This window comes from Scyliorhinus torazame, chromosome 24, assembly GCF_047496885.1.
Source record: "Scyliorhinus torazame isolate Kashiwa2021f chromosome 24, sScyTor2.1, whole genome shotgun sequence".
NCBI classification, from domain to species: domain Eukaryota; kingdom Metazoa; phylum Chordata; class Chondrichthyes; order Carcharhiniformes; family Scyliorhinidae; genus Scyliorhinus; species Scyliorhinus torazame.
The window spans coordinates 32,895,779-32,902,181 of record NC_092730.1 but is presented as its reverse complement, the minus strand read 5'-3'; the positions used below and the strand labels follow the sequence as shown (position 1 = coordinate 32,902,181).

At 47.9% G+C, this 6,403-nt stretch overlaps 1 non-coding gene across 1 annotated transcript; it reads right to left on the bottom strand.

Moving 5' to 3' along the window:
• Positions 1 to 5,305: 5,305 nt before the first annotated feature.
• Positions 5,306 to 5,387, bottom strand: trnas-gcu (transfer RNA serine (anticodon GCU)). Its single transcript has one exon. It is a non-coding gene; the product is annotated as a tRNA-Ser (tRNA).
• Positions 5,388 to 6,403: the final 1,016 nt, after the last annotated feature.

Genomic DNA, 6,403 nt, shown 5'->3' with positions numbered 1-6,403 from the left:
TCCACACACAATTTCCCATCCCTGTCCTTGACTGGTCCTACTCTTTCCCTAGTCATTCGCTTATTCCTGACATACCTATAGAAAGCTTTTGGGTTTTCCTTGATCCTTCCTGCCAAATACTTCTCATGTCCCCTCCTTGCTCGTCTTAGCTCTCTCTTTATATCCTTCCTCTCTACCTTGTAACAATCCATCGCCCCAACTGAATCTTCACACCACATCTTCACATAGGCCTCCTTCTTCCTCTTAACAAGAGATTCCACTTCCTTGGTAAACCACGGTTCCCTCGCTCGACGCCTTCCTCCCTGCCTGACCGGTACATACTTATCAAGAACACGCAGTAGCTGATCCTTGAAAAAGCCCCACTTATCCAGTGTGCCCAACACTTGCAGCCTACTTCTCCACCTTATCCCCCCAAGTCACGTCTAATGGCATCATAATTGCCCTTCCCCCAGCTATAACTCTTGCCCTGCGGTGTATACTTATCCCTTTCCATCATTAACGTAAACGTCACCGAATTGTGGTCACTGTCCCCAAAGTGCTCTCCAACCTCGAAATCCAACATCTGGCCTGGTTTATTACCCAAAACCAAATCCAACGTGGCCTCGGCTCTTGTTAGCCTGTCAACATATTGTTTCAGGAAACCCTCCTGCACACACTGTACAAAAAACGACCCATCTATTGTACTCGAACTATATCTTTTCCAGTCAATATTTGGAAAGTTAAAGTCTCCCATAATAACTACCCTGTTACTTTCGCTCTTATCCAGAATCATCTTCGCCATCCTTTCCTCTACATCCCTAGAACTATTAGGAGGCCTGTAAAAAAACTCCCAACAGGGTGACCTCTCCTTTCCTGTTTCTAACTTCAGCCCATACTACCTCGGAAGAAGAGTCCCCATCTAGCATCCTCTCCGCCACCGTAATGCTGCTCTTGACTAGCAGCGCCACACTTCTCCCTCTTTTGCCTCCTTCTCTGAGCTTACTAAAACACCTAAACCCCGGAACCTGCAACATCCATTCCTGTCCCTGCTCTATCCATGTCTCCGAAATGGCCACAACATCGAAGTCCCAGGTACCAACCCATGCTGCCAGTTCCCCTACCTTGTTTTGTATATTCCTGGCATTGAAGTAGACACACTTCAAACCACCTACCTGAACACTGGCCCCCTCCTGCGACGTCAAATCTTTGCTCCTGACCTCTATACTCTCATTCTCCCTTCCCCTAAAACTATAATCCAGGTTCCCATGCCCCTGCTGCATTAGTTTAACACCCCCCCCCCCCAAAGAGCACTAACAAATCTCCCCCCCAGGATATTTGTGCCCTCAGGTTCAGGTGTAGACTATCCTGTCTGTAGAGGTCCCACCTTCCCCAGAAAGAGCCCCAGTTATCCAGAAATCTGAATCCCTCCCGCCTGCACCATCCCTGCAGCCACGTGTTTAAATTCTCTCTCTCCCTATTCCTTATCTCATTATCACGTGGCACGGGCAACAACCCAGAGATAACAACTCTGTTTGTTCTAGTTCTGAGCTTCCATCCTAGCTCCCTGAAAGCCTGCCTGACATCCTTGTCCCCTTTCCTACCTATGTCGTTAGTGCCAATGTGTACCACGACTTGGGGCTGCTCCCCCTCCCCCCTATGGACCCGGAAAACACGATCCGAGTCATCACGTACCCTTGCACCTGGGAGGCAACATACCAAACGTGAGTCTCTCACGCTCCCACAAAATCTCCTATCTGTGCCTCTGACTATCGAGTCCCCAATTACTAATGCTCTGCTCCTCTCCCCCCTTCCCTTCTGAGCAACAGGGACAGACTCCGTGCCAGAGGCCCGTACCCGATGGCTTACCCCTGGTAAGTCCCCCCCCCCACAAGTATCCAAAGCGGTATACTTGTTTCTCAGGGGAACGACCGCAGGGGATCCCTGCACTGACTGTTTTTTCCCAGTCCCTCTTACAGTTACCCATCTATCTCCAATCTTTGGTGTAACTAATTCCCTGAAGCTGCTATCTATGACACCCTCTGCCTCCCGAATGGTCCGAAGTTCTTCCAACTCCAGCTCCAGTTCCCTAACTCGGTCTTGAAGGAGCTGGAGATGGCAGCACTTCCTGCAGGTAAAATCAGCAGGGACACTAACGGCATCCCTCACCTCAAACATCCTGCAGGAGGAACATTGCACTCCCTTCCCTGACTATAGAATCCCCAATTACTAATGCTCTGCTCCTCTCCCCCCTTCCCGTCTGAGCAACCAAATAGGGCTGAGTTTCACTGTGTATCCAATCAGTCCCCGGAGAAGCACGAAAACAGTGAGTGAGGGAGAGAGAAAGAAACAAAGAATCAGATAGAGAGATAAAATATGTTCCATTTCTAACACGATCTTTTTACCCAGAAATACTTTCACCTGAATGAAACCGAACCACGTTTCCATTCGCTGCCGTTGCTGCTTCTCCTTCCAAACGTTGCAGGAAACGTTATTATTTATTGATTGTTGTTTTGAGTGCGAGCTTCTTCATATGTCGTTCAGTTTCCAAAACAAATGCTGACTAAATCTGATATAGGTTCAAACCGTTCATTTACAAACATTCCGATTCATTCTCGAGTCAGTGGCTTGCACGGGGAGTTTAGCAAACACTTCGAATCATAGTCGCTGCGAGCAGGGCTCGAATCAGCGCGGCGAAACCACATTGATTTCAAGTCCAACGCCTTAATCACGCGGCCATCGCACCTGCGTCTAGTGTGTCATTCACTAGTAATTTGGTCGATGGAATACATTCTAAAACCAGCCTGGAATCACTCCAGGAAGTTATTGCATTCAAACGATCAACGGGGCCCGGGGTTAATGTGAGGAGGGGTTGAATCTTCGTGGAAAATGACCATTGGATTTGGAGAGAGGCCTTGAGAGACTCGAAAACCTCAGCTCCCTAAACGCACAATTCCACCGATTAAATAGATTGTGGAACAACATCAGTTACATTGGAAATATATTAGAAATTCAAATGGGACAGGACCACACTTTACAGTCTGGAAGAAAATTTAAATGATGAAATCTAGAAATTACAGCACAGAAGGAGACCTGTGCAGGCCGAACGGTCACCTGATGACCTGATGACGCAACTAAAATGGTCACGTGTCGGGATTCCGCCAGTTCCCCGGATCGCGGTCAGAGCACAAGCCAGGAGGAGCTGCTCAATTATTAAGTCAGTGATTTTTTATTACATGTCATTGGTCGCCAGTCATTGAGAGACCAGCATTTCTACATGGTGTCAGGGGTGGGCAGTATGGCAGAAGGACTTCACCGCATCAACATGCTTGTATCACAGAATCGTAGAATATCCAGCTCAGAAGTAGGCCATTCGGCCCAACAAGTCAGCACTGACCCTCCGAATGAGCACCGCAGCAACTCTCTTCAAGAAGCGGTTTAATAAATAGCGCATCAGCAGCTAATACAACTATTGCTTTTCTATTCTCCCCCCTTCCCTTCTGAGCCCCAGAGCCAGACTCAGCGCCAGAGACCTGGCCGCTAGGGCCTTCCCCCGGTAGGTCACCCCCCAAAAGCGTCCAAAACGGTATACTTATTTTGAAGGGGAACGGCCACGAGGGATTCCTGCACTGTCTGCCTCCCCACCCCCCCCCCCCCTGACTCTAACCCAGCTATTCTTGTCTTGTACCTTGGGTGTGGTTACCTCCCTGTAACTCTTCTCTATCGCCCCCTCTGCCTCCCGGATGATCCGAAGTTCATCCAGCTTCAGCTCCAGTTCCCTAACACGGTCTTTGAGGAGCTGGAGTTAGGTGCACTTCCCGCTGGTATAGTCAGCGCGGACACGGGTGGTATCCCTCACCACCCACATCCTACAGGAGGAGCATGCAACTGGCCTAGCCTCCATCCCCTCTTACCTTACAGAATATAGCTGCCCTCTGGACCAACTGGATCTCCGCCCTCCGACACTGCTCCCAGTCAGCTGCACTCTCTGTAAACTCCTGGCTCTCTTCTCACTCTTTGCGGAAATGGAGGAAACAAAATGCAAGCAGCACCTTACTCCCTCCTCACCTAACTCCGTCAGTCACCAAACTCTCACTATAGCACTCAAATGCACCAAATTCAGCACTCCCTCAGTCACCAAACTCTCACTATAGCACTCAAATGCACCAAATTCAGCACTCCCTCAGTCACCAAACTCTCACTACAGCACTCAAATGCACCAAATTCAGCACTCAGTGCAAACACAGTCTGCACGGTAGGGGATCACTTTTATACTGTGAATCTAGCCTCTGAAGACTTGTGATTCTGTGGAATTCGCTACCCCAGATTGCGATGGAAGCAGGGACACTGAATACATTTAAGGAGGAGTTAGAGAGATTGTTGTTGGTAATGAGTGGAAGGGTTATGGAGAACGGGTGGAGTTGAGGGCAGTATGGGATCAGCCAAGATCTCATGGAATGTGTTAGGCTCAGGAGGCGAAACTGCCTTCTCCCGCTCCTCGGTCATGTGTTATAGTGAGGACGTATTCTAGCTGAGATCAATCGCCCCCTTCATCTGTAACATTGTAGGTAACAGATGAGGAACACATCATCCGTGATAGAATGGCGGGGCAGACTCTATGGGTCTAATGGCTTAATTATGCTCCTATATTTTATGAACTTATCTTTTGCGCGACTTCGTGAGTTTCAAACTGAGGGGAAGGAACATTTTCCAACTCAGAATTTATGCGCAATTAGGGCAGGGAGTGAAAAGTAACTTTCTCAGCTTTTTATTATTTGGTTTCACCATGGACAGTGTTCGACTGTTCACCGCCCGCCAAGCCCTGAAACAAAAGCTAAAACTCACAGCGTTTTTTCTATATCCTCATGAAGTGGACGAAACAGAGATACAACAGACACGTTACAGACAAGAATGGGATTTGAATCCACGTGTGCAGAGTACAATGGATTATTGTGCCTCACCTTAACCACGTGGTACAACCCCTTTAGTTCATGGAACTTTAATATCTGATCTTGTCACAGACAAGCAGCCGAAGCACCCCACCAATGTACAATCAGGAGGACGATCATCCACGAGAGGTGGCAGAAGTTAATAATGGGAGAAGTGAACCCGGTAACCTCGATTGCACAGTGGGGAGCCGAAGAAGAAGTGGTGGCAATGTAGGGTTAAGCCCCAAACACGTCTGCCTCCGTTCGTGCCTCCATTCGTCCCTCCTCTAACCCAACTCGATGTGAGTGGCCTGACAACTGGGAATAGTTTGTCACATCAGTGATTGCAGATCCATCGTGTAAAAATGAATCCCACTTCCGAGAAACAATGGACGAAAAATCGACGAGGATGGGATTCGAACCCACGTGTGCAGAGCACAATGGATTAGCAGTCCATCGCCTTAACCACTCGGCCACCTCGTCGCACAGTGCTTCGCGTCAATACGTCTTAATTCGTTTTGCATCCATGAACTGATGGCAATTATTTGCCTCTTTCTATTCAACCAGGAATGCGATGAAGGAAGTGCAGCGATGGTGGTATAGTGGTGAGCATCGCAGCTTTTGAAACCGTTGACTCCGGTTCGATCCCCGACCAGCGCAGTAATAGTTGAATCGGATGTTTTTGCGCGACATCCTGAGTTTCAAACTGAGGAAGACTGGTCAACTGTTTCTCATTCAGAATTTATGCGGATTATCTAAGTGAGGTGTTTAAGATGCGAAAAGGTGTAGATATTGTAGACGTGGAGTTGATGTTACCTGTTGTGGGGCAGTCTAAAACGAGAGGTCATCATCTTAGAATATGAGGCGGCAAATTTAAAAAAGAAAAACTACTTCTCCCAAAGGGTTGTAATTCTGTGGAATTCACTTCCTCAGAGTGTGGTGGATGCAGGGACAGTGAGAAAGTTAAGGAGGACTTAGAGAGACTTTTATTGGTCATGAGTTGAAGGGTTCTGGAGAACGGGCAGGACGGTGGTGTTGAGGCCATTATGTTTGATCAGGCAAGATCACATGGAAGGTTTTACGCCCAAGAGGCTAAATTGCATATCCCAGCTCCAATGTTATGAGTTCTCGGGAGTAGGTGTTCTGGCTGATATCTCAATCGATCTCTTGCTCCGTAACAGTTCAGGTAGCAGATGATGAACATTTCAGTCATGATCGAATGGCGGGCAGACTCGATGGGTCGAATGGCGTAATACTGCTCATCTATCTGATGAATCTATCGTTTGCGCGGCTTCATGGCTGTAAAACTGAGGGAAAGAAATAGTTTCCAACTCAGAATGTGTGCGCAATTATGGGGGGGAGTGAATTAAGTAACTTTCTCGTCATTTTCTAAAGTAGTTTCAATATGGAAAGTGTTCGATTATTCAAAACCCCAAGCCCCAAACACTAAAAATCACAGCATTTTTCCGTCACCCTCATGAAGTGGATCAAACAGAGAC